Genomic DNA, 22,425 nt, shown 5'->3' with positions numbered 1-22,425 from the left:
GGGATTACAATATAGTTCAGAACAATGAAATGGATCGTAAAGGATCAAATGTAATTAATTATCACCCACGTGCACTTAAAGAACTTAGAACAATAATGGATGAAAAGGATCTGGTGGACATATGGAGATTAAAAAACCCAAAATCGAAAAGGTATACATGGAAAAGGCAGAATCAGGCTAGCCGAATAGATTATTTTCTTACTTCCTTTTCACTGGTAGATAAAGTTAAACGAATAATGATTGAAGATAAATTAAGATCTGATCACCAACTAATTTCCCTACATCTTGACGTGACAGAATATCCCAGAGGTAGGGGGTACTGGAAATTTAATCAAAAGTTGCTAGAAGATCAGGCATTCGTGGAGAAAACAAATGAATTTATCAAGGAGTTTTTTTTCTATAATATAGGTACTGCTAACCCGCATATAGTTTGGGAAGCCTTTAAATGTGCTTTAAGAGGTCACACAATTGAGATGGCATCTTACAGACAAAAAAAATTTAAATCAATGGAACAGGAATTAAAAAAAGAAATTGAAGTCTTGACAGAGTTTGTGGAGAAACATGACGCTAGCCAGGATATTCTCGATAAACTTGAGCAAAAACAAAAAGAATTTGAACAGTTAATTCATGAAAGGTCAAACATTTCATACTATAAACACAAAGCACAGTGGATGGAAATGGGCGAGAGATGTAACAAGTTTTTCTTAACCCTACAGCGAAGTAACAGTTCAAAAAAGAATATACAAAGATTACAACTTAATGATGGGAAAATACTAATTACGCCAGATGAAATTATGAACGAAATAGAAAATTATTATACACAAATGTATACAGAGGAAGATCATGAAGAGGTTGATGAAAATGTCTTTTTCCCCAGTAAACATGTAAAGTTAACAGAGGGACAGAAACAATCTTGTGAGGGCCTAATAACAGAGGATGAGCTTTATATATCAATTATGTCTTTTAAAAAAGGGAAAACACCTGGCCTGGATGGCCTTCCTATTGAAGTGTATCAGGTATTTTATGAACATCTTAAAAAGCCTCTTCTTGATTGTCTAAACTTCTCATATGAGGAAGGTATTCTTACAAGAACTCAAAGAGAAAGTGCAATTTCGGTACTGTTAAAACAAGATTCCTGTGGAAAAAATAAAGATCCTGTTCAACTAAAGAATTGGAGACCACTGACACTTCAGGGCTATGATTCAAAGATTTTAGCTAAGTGTATAGCAAAAAGGATTAAAAAGGTGCTACCAACATTGATACATCATGATCAAACCGGGTTTTTAGAAGGCAGAAATATATCTAACAGCATTAGGCAGCTACTGGAGACTATGGAGCACTATGACACAAAAGAAAAGGAAGGTCTTATTTTTGTTGCTGACTTTGAGAAGGCTTTTGATAAAATTTATTGGACTTTTATCATCAGATGCTTACAATATTTTGGCTTTGGGGAGTCCTTTATAAATTGGTTTAAAGTCATGTACAGGGGAGCTTCCAGTAAAGTTATTAATAATGGACACCTTTCAAAACCAATTAAGTTGGAGAGAGGAGTGAAACAAGGTTGTCCTCTCTCTCCATATTTGTTTATTTTATCCATTGAAATATTGGCAGAAAGAATACGATCTAACGGAAACATAAGAGGATTGGGACTAAACGGTATTTACTCGAAAATATTAATGTATGCGGATGACACAACATTTATGATCAAACCAGACATACTATCCTTGGAAAATCTCATAGACGATCTGGACCAATTTACCAAAATATCAGGCTTGAAACCCAACTATGAAAAATGTCACATTATGAGACTAGGTTCACTCAAACACACAAATTTTACTCTTCCATGCCAAATGCCAGTGAAATGGACGGATGGTGGCATCGACGTTTTAGGAATCCATATACCAAAGAACATTAAAGAAATATCGACTTTGAATTTTAACATCAAATTAAAACGGCTCAGCAAAGTACTACAACCTTGGCAAGGAAATAAACTCACTATTTTTGGCAAAACAACACTTGTAAACACACTGGTCGTGTCACAGTTTACATATCTAATGCTCTCCCTTCCAACACCTGCAGAATCCTTCTATAAGGAATACGAACAACAGATATTTAAATTTATATGGAATGGAAAGAAAGATAAAATTAAACGCATATATTTATATAATGATTATAATGTTGGAGGCACAAAACTGTTGAACTTAAAAGCTATGAATTTATCTATAAAAGCATCTCTTATTCCAAAATTATACTTCAACAAGGAATGGTTCTCTAGTAGGCTGGTGGGAAAGATACACCCTTTGTTTAAAAAAAACCTATTCCCCTTTATTCAAATACACTCATCACAACTTTTCACAATGAAGGATATCTTCTCTCAACTCTCGGCTTTCTTGACTGAAGCACTGCAAAGCTGGCTCCACTATCAGTTTCACCCACCAGAAAGGAATGATGAAATACTGCAACAAATGTTATGGTTCAACTCCAATATAATGCTGAAAGGTAGCACCTTTTTTTTAGAACATATGTTCACAAAAGGAATACTTTTTTTCAACGACATTGTGGAGAAAGGTGAAATATTGTCATATGTACAGATAAAACAAAAATATGGTGATGTAGGTACACTGCATCAGTATAATCAGCTGGTAGGATCGATACCTCGAACTTGGAAAAGAAAAATAAAAAGTTTCTCTGTATCACAATGGGTATGCAGGCCCAATATAAAATTGGGTAAGTGGATCACAAAAAAAAAAAATAAATAAAGAGATGTATAACTTCAATTTGGTGAACAGTAAACTCATAGATATTCCTTATAAATATATTGACTACTGGGAACGTCAGCTGGATACTCCAATACCATGGAAATATGTTTTTAAAACACTATACAAAGCAACACTAGATAATAAAATAAGATATTTCCAATACAAAATGTTCTATAAATTTTTGGAAACAAAAAAAATGTTGTATGTGTGGGAAATAGAACCAACCTCAAACTGTCGATTCTGTCAAGAAGAGGAGGAGACAGTGGAACATCTTTTTTGGTACTGTGCAAACTCTGGGGTGTTTTGGTTTGAGGTTGAAAATTGGTTGTCTGTACACGGCATCCAACTACATACAAGTCTGTTTACGGTGCTATTTGGTAACCTGGCAGAGGCAGAAGGCATACAAAATATAATCCTTTTACTTGGGAAAATGTTTATTTTTGGTTCAAAATGTAAGAATAGATTAAATATCAAAAGGTTTATGAATTATGTTAAACTATATTGTAAAATTGAATGTGGGATGACATATGGAGGTAATAATGAAATGTATGGAAAACGATGGATTAAACTTATAGAAGGGGAACATTGGGAAAACTGAGACAAAGAAAAAAAAAATAAATTAGCCTAAAAGGTAACTCAAAAAAAGATAAATTTGCTATAAAATGTTTTTTTTTTGTTATAGTGATCATTTATTCTTTACTTTAATGTGTTTTATTTTTATTTATTGTTTTGTGTTATTATTATCATTATCATGAGTGAAACAGCCTATGTAAATTGTGTTTTGATCTATGTTATAGACTTGATTAAAAAGGAAAAAAAAAAAAAAATAAATAAATAAATAAATTAAAAAAAAAAAAAAAAGGATAAAGAAGAAAAAAGGTCCTCCATTAGGGGGGGGTGGTGGATGGGTTGGAAAAAAAAAAAAAAAAAAGAATGTCATGTATTACCACCACTGTTACTTTTATTCCTTTAAACCAGCGGCCATCAACCTTTTTCAGCCCAACCTCTACATGGTGTTTAAGTGAACAACTTGGACAAGACTCTGGTTCCTTCCATCATTTAGAAATGTTGTAGCTCAAGTTCCTTTTCAGTTTCATCCTTTTCAGAGTTTACTGCTTAAAAAGCTGAACGTGTGCAGAACACATCAGAGCACAGTGCTGATAGCTGAGGGCACTTATAAACGCACCCTCAGCGTTCACGTTTGATTTGTGATATTGAGACCTGTGTGGCTCGGCCTGTCCAGGTCCAGTTAGAACAGTGGTTCCCAACCTTTTTTCTCCCAGGCCCCCCTAATTCACTTCTGATGCAGTGTTTCCCATACATTGAGGAAACTATGGCGGCCCGCCATAGTTTCCATTTGGCCGCCATAGTTTGGCCGCCAATCGTTTGAAACACAGCGATTTTTTTTTTTTTTTTTTTTTTTTTTTTTTTTGAAACAGCGATTTCCACGAAAACCAACCAATATGACTATACAACAGGTGAATTAGTAATTAAACATGTCCTAAAGTGTGCAATGTAAGAGTTTCGAAGTTTAGTGGCAAAAAAGGTTTATGTGTTATTAGTCGCTGTCGGGGCGATTGACACACGTTATAGATTAGTGGGTGCGCGTGCATAAAGGTCAGCTGTAATCATCGTGATTTCGTTGACAAACATATTTTTTTGCCCTATTTATATTCTGAGAAATAATGTGACATTTGAGCAATGACGAGTACACCAGTATGTTGTCCGGTATGTTGCTTAAAAAAATAGTAAGCTCAATAGTTTCTGTTTAAAATAAGGTGTTTCATCCGTCCCGCATGTGTGGTTCAACCGTCCCGACTAGGCGGAGCGGGGTGAAGTTGGTTTTATATTCGACATTCGCCTATTTTCCGGCTTTGTAATTGTAATAGCGTCACGAAAACCGCACCAATTAGCCTCAGGATGGTATTAATATTTACAGAAAACTAAGACTAACATACCACAGGCTTTATCAACTCACCAAAGTAAGCCTGAAAGATCAGAGTAACCGCGCCGAATATACTTCTAAGTGAACTACGGCAGCTGGAGCGCTTAGGGACCGTCGCAAAAGTGCAACGCCTTTTTTTGTTCTCACTGGATATTCAACCAATGAACACCAAACCAATTCGGATGGGTTTGTCAACTCACTATAAAGCTTTCACAGTCTTTTAGTTTCCAGAAAAATCATTTTAGGTAGAACATTTACTCAGTGTGCATAGTTAATTCCATTTTAGACTTTTATTTTGTAATAGCTCTCTTGTTTTTAAAGATATCAACACCAAACCACTTCTGATGTGTTCCTGAACTCATTGTGTACTTCCCACACCCTTTGTTATCAAGGAAAACCTTTTCAAGTTTCTCAAAAAGGCATAAGTCCTCACTGTATATGATCCATTCATATTTTTCATGAAGTTTAGTTTTAACCTGTAAATATTTTCTATTACAATTGTTATCATTGGGTTTTAATGACAAGATGAGGTTTCCTCATAAGCCCACAAGGGTTTCTGACATCTCCAGCACACATTCCTTTTTTTTAATTTGGTGTGTTTTATTGTGTATTTTTTTTTTATTTGAATGAATGTGTGCAAATCAATCAAATAAAATAAAATCTGCAGTCGCACAAATGTACGCCGCACAAATTCACGCCGTGTGGATTTACCCCCCCCCCCCCATAGTTTTCAAAAATTCCGTGGGAAACACTGTGATGGAATTCGCGACCCCCCCCCCCCCAAAAAAAAAGCTATTAAAGGAAAATCATATATTTCTATTTTTGAACACATTTTATTTAACAAATTTTTGAACACATTTTATTTAACAAATTTTTGAACACATTTTTTTTCATATCTTACAGTGCATGGCATTAATAGGCCTACATTCATTAATGAGAACCTTGGGCTTGCACAGCCACAGCCAGGGCTGGAATATCAGGAGTGATTTGAGTGACAGCCAGTCTAAAGTCATTGTGCACCTCCAGTCTGTTGCGCGCTTTAGTTTTGATTGCGACAAGAGCACTGAAGGCCGTCTCTGAAAGATATGTGGTACTGAACGGGAGTATGATCCTTGTTGTGGCATGTAGTGTGAGTCTTGGAGCAATGCTGGGTGCCTTCACAATCCAAAACTTTTTAAATCCGTGTTCCTTGAATGAAATAAATAAAGAATGAATTGAATTTTGCTTTAATATGTCCAACACCCCAAGTAGCGCGAGCACAGAGGCTTATTAGACATCGCAAGTGATACAATATTAAATGCAATACCGTGGGCCTACCTGGAAATATCTCTTTGACAGAGAGTTGGCCTGGATGTCGGTGAGCTCGTCTTCACAATCAAGGTATTGCACATCCTCGACTTTTGCAATAAAGGGATCCAACACCCACGATTCCTTCGATACGTATTCATCTGTGTCGGCAAACCGTGATTTAATCTCCTCTTGCAATGCGTTCATGTGTCTGGTAAACTCACGACGGACAGATACAGGGATCGTTTCAGGATCATTTCTGCATTGTTTCAGCAGTAGTGGGAACTGTTGTAGCTCTCCCCTTTCCATCTTCCCGACCCTATACTCAAGTTTACGCACGAATGCGTCAAGCGCCTCTTTACATCCCATGATGTTGGACTCCGCGCCTTGGAGACGCTTGTTCGTTTCATTGTACAGACTGAAGATGTCGGCTAGGTATGCAGTTTTAACCCAGAATGACTCAGTTATCTTCTCTGACAGTGAGGGGCTGTGAGTTTTGAGAAATTCACCTACTTTTTCACCCAATTCCACAAAACGCGCCAGCACTCGGCCCCGTGAGAGCCAGCGCACGTCTGTGTGCAGGAGGAGTGTTTGGTGCGCTTCATCTTCGCATAATCTGCGAACAGACGCTGTCTGGTGGCGCGACCTTTGATGAAATTCACGACTTTAACTACAGTCGCGAGTGTTTCACTGAGGTCGTCAGACAGTTTTTTGCTGGCCAGTGCCTGGCGGTGTATCATACAGTGAAATATTATACAGTGTGGGGCCTTTTCTTTCAAGCGACTGTTAAAGCCCTTGTTTTTACCCATCATCGAGGCAGCGCCATCTGAACAACATGCAACTAGATTCACATAGGGAAGCTTTTGGGACGAGAAGTAAGAATCCACTGCTGTAAAAATATCCTCACCCCTGGTAGTGGTGGTAAGGTTGACAGACATAAGAATGTCCTGCTTCAGATCTTCCCCCTCAATAAATTGTACATAAACAATGAGCACAGCCTCGTTTGCTACAGTTGTAGTTTCATCAAGCTGTATGGCGAACTGCCCCTTTCTAAGCTTTTCTACCAGCTGTTGCTCGCAGTTATTTGCCATCTTATCGATTCGGTCCTTCACTGTGTTATTCGAGAGTGGCACAGTTTTTAGTTTCTCTGCCACCTGTGGGCCACACAGTTTCTCAACTAATTTAATGCAAGCTGGTTTGATGAGCTGTTCGCCAATGCTGTGAAGTTTTTTTGCTTGAGCGAACACTCAAAAGAGGCTTCAGTAGCCTTCTGCATATCACTGCCAGCCCTATTAAACGCAGCTCTGATATCCATTGGCTTGTTTTCCTTAAGAAGCTGTTCTTTCCTTAGAAAAAAACTACGATCATTCCCAACCGTTTCAGGATGCTTTGTCGTCTGGTGCCGCTTCATTTTGCTGGGTTTCATGCTATCATTAGCTAACCTTTCACCGCATATCACGCACTCCGGTCGGTTGTCTGTTCCCAGGGTAAACCCCATCATAATATAGCTCTCATTGTAGGTCCTTATTTTCTTTTTCACCCCAGCTGTGCTGTCGGTGTCATTTTTGCGTTTGTCAGCCATAGTTTCAAAAGTATGTCATTTCTTTTACTAACATTAACTTAACGTTAACTGTGCGGGAACAAGTGTGGGTGGGCTCAGTCAGTATTCGAACGTTCTAACTACGGAGGCTGATACAGATAAAAAAATAGTTAAGGTTTTCGTAGCTATTATGATTTGCTTTGATGGGACTGGATTATACAAAACGACGTCATGTGTAATACATCGTTTATTAGAGGCTGTGAGATGCAAAACAGGCTTTACGATCTCGAATGATTTGAACCATCGGCAGATAATAGATATGAGCGTATCATTACACAATCCGGCCGTTTAAATGTCTCTAACCCGAAGAGGTCTCGCGCACCCCCTGACCTCTCTGGCGCACCCCCTGACCTCTCTGGCGCGCCCCCAGGGGGGGCGCGCACCCCAGGTTGGGAATCGCTGAGTTAGAATATGTTGGTTAGCTTAGATAAATCTTTTGTGTGAACTTCAAAAGGATCTAAGTCTTCTTCCTCTCTGTCATTGCAGAAACATGGAGCCCAAGAGGGATCCAGATGGCACTGCTGTAAGGACTGTGGGAAAGTTATCAAACGATCAAATCTGAGGTATCATCGGAGGCTTCATACTGGAGAGAAGCCATACAGCTGTGGTCAGTGTGGGGCAGCTTTCACTGCATTAGCTAATCTAAAGACACACCAACGTATTCACTCAGGAGAGAAGCCTTACAGCTGCGGTCAGTGTGGGGCAGCTTTCACTAGATTAGGTAGTCTAAAGAGACACCAACGTATACACACAGGAGAGAAGCCTTTCAGCTGTGACCAGTGTGGGGCAGCTTTCACTCAATTATCTACTCTAAAGAAACACCAACGTATACACACAGGAGAGAAGCCGTTCAGCTGTGGTCAGTGTGGGGCAGCTTTCACTCAATTATCTACTCTAAAGAAACACCAACGTATACACACAGGAGAGAAGCCGTTCAGCTGTGGTCAGTGTGGGGCAGCTTTCACTGGATTAGGTAATCTAAAGAGACACCAACGTATACACTCAGGAGAGAAGCCATACAGCTGTGACCAGTGTGGGGCAGCTTTCACTAGATTAGGTAATCTAACGACACACCAACATATTCACACAGGAGAGAAACCTTTCATCTGTGGTCAGTGTGGGGCAGCTTTCACTGGATTAGGTCGTCTAAAGACACACCAACGTATACACACAGGAGAGAAGCCGTTCAGCTGTGGTCAGTGTGGGTTAGCTTTCACTCAATTAGCTAATCTAAAGACACACCAACGTATACACACAGGAGAGAAGCCGTTCAGCTGTGGTCAGTGTGGGGCAGCTTTCACTAGATTAGGTAATCTAAAGAGACACCAACGTATACACTCAGGAGAGAAGCCTTTCAACTGTGGTCAGTGTGGGGCAGCTTTCACTGGATTAGGTAGTCTAAAGAGACACCAACGTAGTCACACTGCAGAGAAATGATTGGCTTAACAATCAACAACAATTTTTACGGCAGATAAGCAAACATTCACCTGAGAGCAGCAACAGGAACTACCAATCAGAAGCCATGCATTTGTTCAGATTAAAAATCTTATGTATCCTCTGTATTTCATTGTTCTGCATTTCATTAAAGGTCAGATGTTAACTTTTCTCATGCTTTTCCTGTTCTTGCTACACAGATATTTTTGAAGAAAATGTGTGTTTGGTTACGAGGGAAAGTTGACCCTTATCATCTTCCCCAAAGACCCAGAAATCTTAAACGCAGTCTGAAAAAGGTTTGGAGTTGTTCCCTGTACTTCCCAGACAGCTGTATGATGCTCATGACTGAAGCTGAAAGTTAAGGCTGTTCCAACACTAAAAGGGCACGAGGCTCAACTTCAAGCTGTGAAACTCTTTCAAATGTCTGTTGTGTTGGACTCAGACGTGTGAACGGATTTTAGTCCAAACGTCATGGCTGCACTGAGGGAAAAGGCAGCTAAGCAGGCTAACGGTACTTTGAATTGAACCGTTTAACACGAGAAAACTGAACTGATTTGTTTGTTGCTTCTACAACTGCTCAGTTACTCACACAATCAGGTACTGAGCAGATTTACCAAACAGACATTCTGCTGTAATCTCAGATGCTCTCAGTCGCGCTGCTCACATTGTTTTAGTCCACAACTCTTCTTCTTCTTCTTCTTCTTCTGCCCCGACGGCTACACAACTTACCCAGAACACCCGGTGGCAGAGTGTGCACACGACACCCTTATACTTTATTGGATTGTATCTACAAACTCAAACGCTGATGATTTAAACCTGCTTCAGGCTGGGAGAATCTCACTGACAAATCCCACTTTGGCCTAAAGATGTGATCAGCGGTGACTTTTGTGTGTTAGCGTCTGGCGCTACGGTCCTGGCTGAACAGGAAGTAGCCACCAGAAATGCAAGACAGTCGCTGTAGCGACTGAATGTTACGCAGGACTGTCTTCCTGTATGCAGATGGTCATCAGTGAAGTCACCTCCCCCGAATGAACCCCGTCATGTTGTGTATATGTGGCGAAACATGGCGAGCCAGCCGGGGGGCTGTTAGCGGGACAGAGACAGTCCCTCAGTCAGAGACGAACCTCAGAAGTTAAACCCAGTTTTTAACTGAGCTGACTCACAGTGGAAGTCACACGTTAGATCTGGTTCTCAGTGAGTGTTTCCTGTTGAGATCCAGCCGTGTCTGATCAGTGCTGCAGTTTCTTGTTTTGCATTATTCTCTCCTCTTACTCAGACTACACCTGAAACTAATCAAAATCAGGAAGCAGCATGAAGAATTGTCTCATCAGCCAATTCAAATAAGTAATAACAAGTGCTTGAAAAAGGCAAAGGAATGAAGGGACGTAAAAATGAGGAAAATACCCTCAGTCCCCAGAAGTCTTTCTGGGGTTCCTGCTCCCAAAGCACACTGAGCGCTGCTTCTGTGCTTCAGTGTTTTTCAGTAGGTTGTGTTCACTTTTTCCACCTCCGTAATGATCTGTAAAACTGAAGGTTGTTGAAGAACACAGTGCTGGATCCAAACAATAGTGTAATGTTCCAATCTGACCTCCTGGTGGCAGTGTCGTTTCACTGGGGATTTCTCATTGATTATTTTAAAAGCAGGAATCAACGTCAGATATTCATGATCTGAAGGGGATGAACTCCTGTGCTTCTGCAGAATACCTGAGTTTCCTCCAGTGCGACCACGAAGTTAGTGTTTTTCGCCATATATATTTATATTTACACTAACTTATAGATTTAATCTGCTGTAACTCCTGGTTAAATGGAGGTTTTCCTCTTTAGTTAAAAAAATAAAATAATAAACTCATATGTCAGCTTTAGTTATTTATAAATGTAGATTGATGATACAAATTGGATGGAAGCTTTTGGCTCCGGATGAAATGTTTTGGGTTCAGGTGGAACCGAACCAGGTCAGCACCATTATTCCAGAATTCTTTGCATCTTCTTCAGATTTTCTCTGTGAAAACAGAAACTTCTAAAACATGTTTCTGAGCTGGTGTGGATGCTGCTGGAAGGACTTCTGCTGGTCACTCTGGTAGTTTTTCACATTTGTTATGATGCGTAACCGTAGCAACGGGAACGTTGTTCACCTGTTGGTGCAGGTAACTGAGGCCGTTTCTCAATACCAAGAATGCAAAGAACAGACTTGTGTTCTTGAGGAGAATGTTCTTGCTAGTCAACCTCGGAAGAATGAACTCGGGAGATCACAAGTACACATGCTCCGTTTTCAGTTTTGAGACGATGCGTTCTTCGTGCCCGAGGCAGCCTGCTTGATTAAACAGCTGGGCTTTTTCATCCAAGCGCTGACAAGTTTGAGGTGCAGAATTCTTCCGAACAAAATTGTAAATAGCTGGTATTAAGACAAATTAACGATAAAATCGGGATCTAAAGGGCTACTTTCTCGCCTCAAAATGTTTTAAACGTGGATAAAGTGATATATTTAAAGAGTTTAGAGCTAAAATGAAATCAGCTTCAGCCTGTTGATTTCGGCTCGGGTAGGAGCGCAGTGCATTGTGGGATATTTGCGCTGACAAGTTAGCACAAGTTAGCTACCGATGCATCCTCGGTAAAATGGGCGTGTCGAGAACACAACCGGGAACTTTCACCGTTCTCGGCGAAATGCGAACTTGTGTGTTGGGACAGTACTTGGGCTGCGACTGATGACGTTTCACAAGAACACAAGAACACAAGTACGGACAAGAAGGTATATTGAGAAACGGCCTGAGCTCCACAAAAGCCCAAGAAATGGCTGGAAAAATACCCCAAATCTGGAGTGCTGAAGAGGAGACGTCTAGGATGCAGAGCAGGAACAACATGGAGGAAAAGGAGGAGGAAGTTTAAAGCATTTCTTACCTCGATCATCAGGGGAAATGTGAGGTCACTGGTGGATAAGACAACTATATGGATCAACTACACACTGAAAGGTTGAATCCTAAACTTTCTCTTTTCATTTTCTTTTCATAGGGACTGAGTTCAAGCCTTTTCCAGATTCCACTCAATTTTTCTCAGTCTTCAAAGTTTGAAACCAACAAGTCGGAGACTTTATTGTGATACAGAACATGAGACAGAACACCAAGCAGCTGAACAAACCAGAGACAGTTGATGAGCAAAGCTGCTTCACAGGAAACATGTTGGAAGACTAAAAGATAGTGTCTGTGGTCATCAGTCTCAGGTAAAAAGTGCCAAGAAAGCAGCACAAAGCAGCAGAGGCATCGCTCAGAGGGTCAATAAACTACTTTGGGACTCGGAGATCATATGTTCAAGTCCTGTGAGAGCTGCTCAAAGAGTTTAAATGTCTCCAGGTTTTAGAGGCCAAAGCAAAGAGTGAAAAGCTTTAAGGTGGAAAGTTTCATTCTCTGATTTAATGGCTCAAACTGGTACTGAGCAGCTTTTAGTTTGTCAGGATGAGGGATGAAAGCTCCTAAAGAAATAAAGTCTTTAGTTCAGCATCCCAACAGAAGAATGGAAGCAGCTCAGAAAGGAGGCTGAAGCTGTGATTGGGCGGTTCAGGCAGATGCAGAGCAGCTTCTGGAAGCAGAGGGAGGGGCTTCAGCTCCTGTGGATGCTGATGGCTGTTAGGAAAGGAAGGGCAGGTTGTTCAGCTCAGAGCAGGCTGGGATTTATCAAGCCAAAATGAAAAGAGAAACTTTAGAATTCAACCCTTGAACAGCTCAGGCTGTCGGCTGAAAGCTTTGAGCCTCAGAGAACGTGGAAACTACCACCAGACGACTTTTAAAGTTCAACAGCACTGCTCACAAGGAGCAGCTCAGGATGATGGGACGCTGCCTGGGGTTGGACTCATCATGGGTTCAGTTCCCTCAGATGCTCTGAGTCACAGCTGTCTTTCAGCTCGCAGCCCAAGCCGTGCGTCCAGATGCTCAGTCATACATCAGTTAAAGGTAGATGATTTATCTGATCTGATTATTTACAACATGTTCATTCAACTTTGGACATATTTCTGGAATTAATGGTGTATCGCTTGTATCTTTAAAAACTTTGCCCCCTGGTGTATGAAGAGAAGAAGAAACCACAGGGACCCACTCAGGAAGAGGGCGGGCTTTATTTGGGGCTTCAACAACCAGCTCAAACTGCCCAAATGAGTGAGAGACACAACGCTGGAAACAAGTGTTCAGCAGCTGCTCTGTAAGTAGAGAAGCTGTGTTTTTCTGCTTCAGCTGAAATCCTTTAACTGTTCCTGCTCTGTGGAGAACTTCTGATAGTGGAGGGGACATTAAAACAGCTCAGGCTGAGGTCGGATGGAAAACACATGATGATGAGCTGCTTCAGGAGGAACTTTACACAACTCAGAGCGGACAGAAACTAAGTGAAAAGAATGCAAAATAAATGCTCAGTTTGATCCAAACTCCTGCAGCTGAGCGTGTAAAGAATAAACGGTGTGAGTGGTCTGTGGGGGGGCAGCAGGGCTTTACCACTGCTCGCCCCACCTTGTTTCAGCTCAGGTGTTTTCTGCTAAAGTCGACAGCAGGAAATGTTTGAGGAACTCTAAGAGACGGTGGTGTCAGATAGAGATGGGCTTTAGGCCACGCCCACACAGAACCTTATCAGAAAGTAGAAATGGACTGTTCCTGTACAGCACTTTTCTGATCTTAATGAGCACTCAGAGCTTCAACACTACATGCCACATTCAGCCACACTCACACAGCACGTCTTAGTCTGTAAATCATGCTTTCTACTCGCCCTCATGACGTCACACTCAGCACCTCTCACAGGATCCCTCGGGGGACGTGGTTATACGCCTTCTCTAAGTCAACAAAAACATGTGGACTGTGTGTTCAAACTCCCACGACCCCTTCAGTAACTGCGTTGATGAATATCTGGTCCGTTGTTCCTCTGAACCGCAGGATCAACAGTGGGCTGGAGGCTCCTGGAGTAAACCTTCCTGGGAGGTGAGCTCCTTCTCTAGGCCTGACCTGATTATCCCCCAAAGTGCTGCAACACTTCATTTCAGTCATTTCAGAGGGGGAACATGTCAAGGTTGGCCCGTTCCAGGTGTTGTTTCCAGAGGTGCATCTTTGGGCAGAATCCATTGTCGTGCTTGTGAGCGGGTTTTCATGTCAGTGTTCAGTTCATTCAGATGCTCTAAAACTCCGTCATCAATATATCTGAAACTGTGTTCTCTGACGGAGGAACTTTAGCTGCTTGTTAAGCAGCGTTAGGCCCGAGCATCTCATTACAAAGGCTCTGCAGGCAGGTAGTATTCACGCCTCTGCTCCTGTGTGGCTGCTTTTATTTGCTTTGAGTTCAGCTTCCACGTAGCAAACATTCAGAGAAACCTCAGAGGTTTTTCTCATGAAAGTTGCCTGTTCCTCAGTGTGTTGATGCAGGCAAACCAAATACTTGGTGTTCTTGTTCTGAAGTGACGGATGTTTAGTTTGGAGATGAAGTTTGAGCTGGTTTGGGACCATGTTAGACGGTTTATTTCCACACAACAAGCAAATGTTACTGTATTGCCTAAAGTTGTATTCTGAACTTTGCCAGAATAGTCCTGTGGAGTTAGAAAGTGTGCATGTGAAAGCACAGCTGCAGCTTCCTCCTGCAGATGCCCGTCTGTTCTCTGATGCTGAGACTTCTCACAGCTGCAGTCTACTCTGCAGTCAGGACAGACCAGCTCACTTCTGGACAAACAGTCATCAGATCCAACAGGACCAGAGGTACAGCTGCTCTTTATTCCCAACTCTGCACAGAAGCAGCTCAGCTGTTCACCCTGCTTCCAGCCTCTATGCTCAGATAACCCAACCGGACTCCAGCTCTGCTGCAGCTCCACTGCTGGACGTGTCCCACTGCTTTATCCACCATCAGTGCATCATTTTCACACTCACCAGGTTCCCAGGACTTGGGATGGGAAATGTTAGAAATTGACCAATTCCGGTTCCATTTTCGATGTCGCTTATCGATTCTCATCCAGTTATATAAAGTGCAAATATAGTACAAATGTCTTTGGCTGCAGAAACACTTTCATTTCAAGTATGCAGCAACATCTGATGTATTTGGCCTCTGTCCTTTGGCTTTTCCTGCCTGGATGAAAGGGGGAGCTGCAGGTATGCGGGAGCCTCTGATCCTGAACGTCCCAGAGATAATCAGCTTCAATCCTTTCTCCTGGAGTTGTGTTTCCTGCAGCTGGAACTGTGTGTGTTTGTTTTCAGAGTCTCCAGCAGAGCCAGATGGCCTCTACTCTTCGCTGAGGTAGTCCACCAGTCCAACCACTGATGTCCAGCTGCTGGGACCAGTTTGCTGCACCAAACCACCAGTTTAGCTTCATGAATGGATCAGAATCTGACAACAAGCCAAAGCTGTTTAATGTCCTCAGAGACTTTCCTGTTATTCATGTTGTATTAATGAGTTCTGGACTCAGCTGCTGTTATCTCAGCAGCGCTCTGCTTTCTTTGTTGTTTCTCTTGTGCAGAAGCAGAAGGCAGAGAGAATATTTGTCTTGTTCCGGTTTAGCTATATCCCAGACCATAATTATCCCTACTCAATAATTCCACTTTGCATTCCATATTTTGAAAATACTGGCACCTAAAGGCTGAAAATTTGGGCTAAAAAGTTCAAATTGGCATCTAAAGGGTTCATTTTCTTTAAATAATTGAAAACTTGGTAGTTATGATTAGAACTGAAGTGGAATAAAAGATTTCTGAAAAATAAAGTGGAAAAAATATTAATATATGATGTTTTTAGGTGGTTTTAAAAGGGGACAAAAATGTCCCTTTTCAGAAATTAAGTTGTGTTTTAAGTCAGGTATGAGGGTTATATTATAATCATTATATTAGCTGTCAATAATATTTTATGAGGAGAAACGTCCAATATTGAGAAAAAATAAAGTATTTGGAAAAAGTCATTATCCGATTCAGTTAAATATCAATAGCATATTTCAGCTCTTCAGATTTTGTGATAAAACTTTTCTTATACTTTTCTGAAGAAAACATTATTATCTCTTCACCAAAACTACGAACTTCAGGCAGTAATTGTTTACATTTGTCATGATTTTTAAGACTCAGCGACCTCTTCATGGTTCCCTGGTGGACAGGACACAGAACACTGGGTTGTGATAGCTGTAATACGTTCTCATGACACCTGAGTGGAGACATCGCTGTGGCTGGGAAATGAAAATAAGGTCAAGCAGCGTGTTCCTGTCTGTGGTGGCAGAGGTGATCAGCTGTACATATCCCTTAGACTGAAACACATCTAGAACTGGCTTTGTTGACCTGAGTACCTGATTCTCATTGAAGTCTCCACACACAATAACAGGGTGACAGTCCATCCAAAAGGCTTCCCAGGTTCTCCAGGAACGGTCTCAGACTGTAGTCAGGAGGTCTGTACACAGCTGCAATCACTGCACAGACTGGAGCCTCAACCTTCAAAGCCACAAACTCCAGATCAGTCACATTCAGCAAATACTGTCTCTCACGCACCTGAATGTGCTTTCTCACATAGACAGCAACCCCGCCACCTGCTCTGCTGGCCATCTGAGGATACTGAGTGTAGGACGTGTGTCTGTTGCGCTTGAACATGTTGTAGCCGTCCAGATGCAGCCTGTCTGCAACAAAGGAGCCCTGCAGGTGAGTTTCTGTCAGACACAGGACATCTGCCAGGCACAGCTCATGATGTCTCCTGATGTCACCGATGTGAGATGGCAGTCCCTCTGTGTTGTGCTGAACAAGGCTCAGAGTGTCGGGCCTGTGTACTGTTTCTCTCACCTGAAGAAGAGGCATCATGTGATCCACATCGGCTTGTCTCATGGTCTGGAGCGCTGCGCTCACTTCAGCATTGGCATATATTTTCTTTTCATCCAAATCCAGTAAATCCAGCCCACTGAGAGACGTCCCCCTGCTGAGAGCTACATAAGCCATACCTGCTTCAGAGACTTTCTGCAGGGACACCACGGCTGCATGTGTGGTGAGGCCCTGGGTTTTATGGACAGTGCAGGAGAACGCCAGCCTCACAGGAAACTGTCTGCGTAGCACTCCGTTCTGTTTCAGCTTCTCCTCTGCTCTCTCCATGTAAACCAGATTGGCAGATTCTGGAGCTCCACTCTGGACTCTTGCTACACCTGTCTGATTATCCATCCTCAGGCCCAGCTTAGTGATGTGTTGATCATCCTCAGAAGTCACTATGCACATCAGTGTGGCAGAAGCACCGTTAACCAGACCGTTCTGAATGTCAAAGTTTCTGGTGAGCATGACACGAGCCCCTTCAGCAGCTTTCAGAGTGTGGGCGAAATCATTTCGGCCTCCCTTACATGGTGTGTCTTTACGGGCCATTCTGCCTGTTCGGGATCTTTCTGGAAGTCATCTGCATCCATCGTGATAATGTTGGAATGGAACAAAGCCAGTGTTGCTGAGTTGTGTTCATCAACCAACTTATTGGTGGGCAAAATGTGCAGAAGCTCAGTGGGACAAAGAGCTGGTTCAGTGATGGCCTGTGACAACAAATCTCTGTCAGCCTGAGACAGCTCATCTGCCTTTGGTTTCACCCCAATCCTGTTCAGCACGTCTGCAAAGGCAACATCATCCTTCTGTCTCATGATCTCAGTCAGAGTGATCATCTGAAAATGTTCCTGCCACAGGTCAGTATCTGCTGGGTCGTGTACACACAGAGGTTCAGACTGGCGCACAGGCGGCAGCTGATAGAAATCTCCAACAGCTAAAACTGACATTCCACCAAACGCTCTCTGATTGCCTTTGATCTGTTTCAGTCCTGCGTCCACATAAGCAAAAAGAGGCTTTGAAACCATGGAGATCTCATCGATAATGATGATTTGAGCATTAAAAGGTTCAGATGTGAGTTCATCCAGTTGGTTAGCGAGTCCTTGGATTGGTGCTTTCAGACTGCGTGGAAGCTTCAGCAGAGAGTGCAGTGTTGTGCCACAGATGCTGAAAGCTGCAGTTCCAGTGAAAGAAGAGAGTAAAACAGTTGGCTTTGATATGTCAAACTCCTCTGCATGTAGCTGCAGTTTGCTCAGTATCTTAGATGCCTCTGAGTAAATGCATTTCATCAGGTGGGACTTTCCTGTTCCTGCACCACCGTTGGCATAAAAGAAAAACTGCTCTGGATTTAGGCCACACACAAGTTTAATGCAGCAGTCTCTGATAGCATGGAACACACAGGCCTGCTTCTGCTTCAGGTTCTGATACATCTGCCGCAGCACAGCTGGATCCACAGCTGGGGGTTCTCTGATGGCTCTCATTTCTGTCACAGCAGCAGACTGAGGACAATAGTCGGGCACATGTTCCTGCTCATCGTCTGGCTCTCTTTGCTGCGGCTCATCATCACAACTTCAGATTCAGGAGCCAGATTCCACCATTCATCCATCACATGCTCTCTGCTCTCCTCAAACTCTACAAGTGCATTCTCAATCTCCTCAGTGTGTTTCTCATATTAGTCTCTGTGTGTTTGTATAATGTTTTTCACGCTCTCAGGACGGTTTGAGCCTGGGAGCTGCACCCAGCCAGAGTTGTACAAAGACTCGTAGGTTGGAAGATGGGCACTTGGTATTTCATACTCGGATCGGTGAGGAAGGTACAGTCTCAGTAATCTGGCATAAAACTGCTCGGGCTGTTTCTCCTTGGAACATTGGTAATATCTGATGACAGAGGGCTTATCATTTTTCCGCCTTTGGACAAATCCCAGCTCATTCAGAAGTGGTGAAACACCATCACGCTTTGAGTGGTCTGCACTGACAAACCTGCAGGCAGCAGCAAAATCAGCCGAGCACATCTCCTCATACTCTGGGGTCTCGGGTCTGGCTTTGTATTTGTCACTCAAACTCGTCATCCAGACATTACGAGACTCTGACGGGGTGTCCTCCAAGAATGACATGGGGCGACTCATTTTCACTGGACTGTCATCAGTAGGAATGAACACAACACTGCGTGAGCACTTCTTCATCTTTATTCCACATGCACGAGTCACACACTCCTGAGCACTGATCTCTCTCTTTCTGGAGTCAGCCTGCATGACAGCTCTCATCTCATCACACTCATTAACTCTGTCCATGTTGGAATTCTCCATGACAGTTTGCAGGTACTCTGACAGACCACTTTCCTTCTTTGGGATGTATTTAGTCAGATACTGTACACACGAGTAAGCAGCTGCCCTGCAGTGAACATCATGTGCTGATTGGCTGCTTTATCTGTCAATCACTGACACACAGAAACATTACAACAATATTACAGGGCATGTATTGTTGTAATGTTTTAAATACTTGAACGCAGTTTTTCTAGAGAAGATAATTGTTTTGTATATGGGAGTATCCTTATTGACTCTTTTGGGCTTTCACATGCGCGAGCCTACAACCATGCTGTTTATAAAGTTGTTTTGTAACGTCCCCATGCCAGTAATGTGAGAACCATGCATATGGTTTTGATGGTAAGGCTTGTGACTTTATTGTCGGATGGTTTATAAAGTGGTGTGACGTTTCTACAGTGTGCAAGTTGTTGTTTTACGTGGAAGGGTTAGCTCTTGCCCCTTAGCAACCACGTATTAGCCTCGCATGACAGGCTGCCCAAACAGCGCTATCTCCACGCAGGGAGCGCCGATTTGCACCTCTCTGTGTCCTACTGTCAGTATTTGACAACCTCTAGCAATGGAAACGTGCTTCAAATGCCCCGGAGTTCCCCTTTAAGTGGGTAATCCTACACTGGCTGCCGAGGTCCAGCTCCTGGACTGCAGCTTCCCGCCACAGCGTGAGGGAGGCAGAAGCTTTATCCTGTACAGAACACAGTATGAGATGTCAGAACTATAAAGGCACCAGAGATTACTCTGTAATGTGCAGCCTACAAGTGACCACAGTAAACATATAAACAACCAGCGCCGCAGAAAGAGACAGTTAGCACACTCCCATAGACTACTAAGGTACTCACAGAATATGAAAGTTATCTTATTTTATCTTCCCTTATCTAGAAACTACAGAGGCTGTCCCTCCTCTCCAATCCTCCCGTTCTCTGATCTTACCTGCTGCAGCTTCACCTCACGCAGCGGGACCTCCTCTCTCCCACTGCGGACCTTTTTCACAGCTGAGAGCTAAATAAGAACAAGTTCAATCACTTAGTGATCTACTTAGACCTAAACATGTCATTGCAACAGCTTTTCTGTAATAAAACATTTCAAATACTGGTAGGCATTACTTTGTCTACCTAAAATGTTTGTATCTCTGAATTACAATTAAGCACGGTCATTTATCTGAGTGTATTAGTGTGTTCTTCTGATGAAGACAAATCAACATACCTGAACAACTTTGCCCTCCAGTGTGAGGAGGCCCTTTGTCCCCTGCACATTCTTTATAGTTGTGTGTAGGGACGGGGGACAGAGGAGGGCTTTCCTGCAAAGGGGTCCATCCTGCAAACCTTGCAGCACCAACCCCGCTCCATGCTGTCAGAGGTGGAGAAGATCATTAGGCTTTCCCTGGCCCTGCCCATATCTGTCACAGCATCTGAGCGCTCTTTCTCAGCCTGAAAACCTGGCTGCGCAGCACCATGACGCAGGAGAGACTAACACATTTGGCCATTATGAACACTCACAGTGACCTTATGGATAAATTGGCTTAAACAATTTATCAAGGACACATCTTCAATTTGGAACTTCATACCAAATTTAATTTTCTCTAAATTAGGAGGCCTAAATTTCTTTTTACTTTGTAATTATAATGTTGAAAAAATCCCCTCAAAACTATCCTACTTTCATAAACAGATGCTTCTTTCTTGGTCATTGATCTACAAACATAATTTTCCCCCACAGAGATACTACATATGGAACAATATTGGTATGAAGTTCCAAATTTAAAATGGGTTCTTGATAAGTTGTTGCCAATTGCCAATTTATTTAGAAAATATTAATACCACCTCAAACCAACTGGGTTATGTGTCGCACACGGAGCAAGACACCTGAGCTCAGCCACTCTGCTGGGATATAATATGGGCACGGAGCGCAAAAAGAGCGAGATGAGGAGGTAACTGGGCTATATAGTCCATCCCACCAGCAGTCAATGGCTATTTACCCTTATTGCGTGTGCAATTAGGGCCGTCATGACTCATAGGGTGCGAAAGCATCTATGCTACTACACCAGCCTTCACCATTTCCCCAAGGAAAGACAGCGCCAGTGCATTATGAACCTCATTTATCCTCCTCTCTGCATCAAACACATTCATGCTGCCTTAACTGAAAACTGTCATTTCCACCTTGCAAATTTGAAAGTCAGGCCAAAATGCCATCGCTGTCAATTTGGGGAAAACGGAAAACTCATGCTACAACATTTCAAATGTGAGACTTTCAAAGTAATTAGGATTTTGGAACTTTTCAAAGGTTTTAAGATAATCACAGGACTATGGTGGGAAACCGCCCAAACTCGCCTTAACCATGGCCTGAACAGGCTAACGTTATGCCTGTTTGGTTCGTTAGCTAGCTAACTAATGCTAACATTAGCTAGTGAACGCTAACAGTCAGAGCAGTAATTAAAACATATTAACAAACATACCTGCTTGATAACTTACCTTATTTATTCTTCTTCAAAAGAATTAAAAAAAGTGGACTCAGCAGGCTGCCCTCAGTGCCCCGGCCTGTGTGCTGGACTGCTGCGTTGCTGACATAGACCTAATATACTTTGCTGAGCGGGAGAGACTGAATGTCGCACCATGCACACTTCTTCTTCTTTGAATGCGCAGTGGGAGTGAGACTGTGTTGCTACTTATTGTTGAATGAGCTTCACTCTAAATAAAGTCATCTTCACTCTAAACACTAAGTTTTTTGCATTTTTCACCATGCAACTAACTTTTACTTCATAAAAATCAGTCATAAGTGCATATGGTAATTAACCTAGTAAAGTTAATGAATGTATGTATGTCAGGGCAGCTATTGGACTTTACAGTGAAGATGTATTGTATATAGATAATCCATGAGCCTAGTCAAGCGGTGAAGTTGTAAAGCAATGAGATTGCTGAGATTTTCTCATGAGAATGAGAAAAAAGTGATCAGAGCTTCATCCTCTGTGGCTGGTTGACTGTTAGAGCTTCCAGCTGCCTCTAACTCCCACACCTCAAAAAACAAATGTCCCTCACAGGGTAGACATCTCAGGTGATGGTCTGACTGGGGTGGTTTATATAATCTATGTGTAGAACTGTTTGTGTTCTACCACCCAGGTATAGACAATAGTGATCCATCAGCTACTATTTATAACACTCTCATGCACTCCTTCACAGTGACGGTGCTGCTGTCAACACAAATAATTATTAACTTCCCATCACAGAAATGGATGTCAATGACATGATTTTTATCCACAAGGACAATTCTTTCCAATTCTTCAAAAAAATACAGTTATATTTACTTCTGCGTCCTGCATGTCTTTT

The sequence above is a fragment of the Odontesthes bonariensis genome, chromosome 2 (genome assembly GCF_027942865.1).
Source record: "Odontesthes bonariensis isolate fOdoBon6 chromosome 2, fOdoBon6.hap1, whole genome shotgun sequence".
Lineage (NCBI taxonomy): Eukaryota > Metazoa > Chordata > Actinopteri > Atheriniformes > Atherinopsidae > Odontesthes > Odontesthes bonariensis.
The sequence above is the reverse complement of the archived record's forward strand: the minus strand, read 5'-3'. Positions refer to the sequence as shown.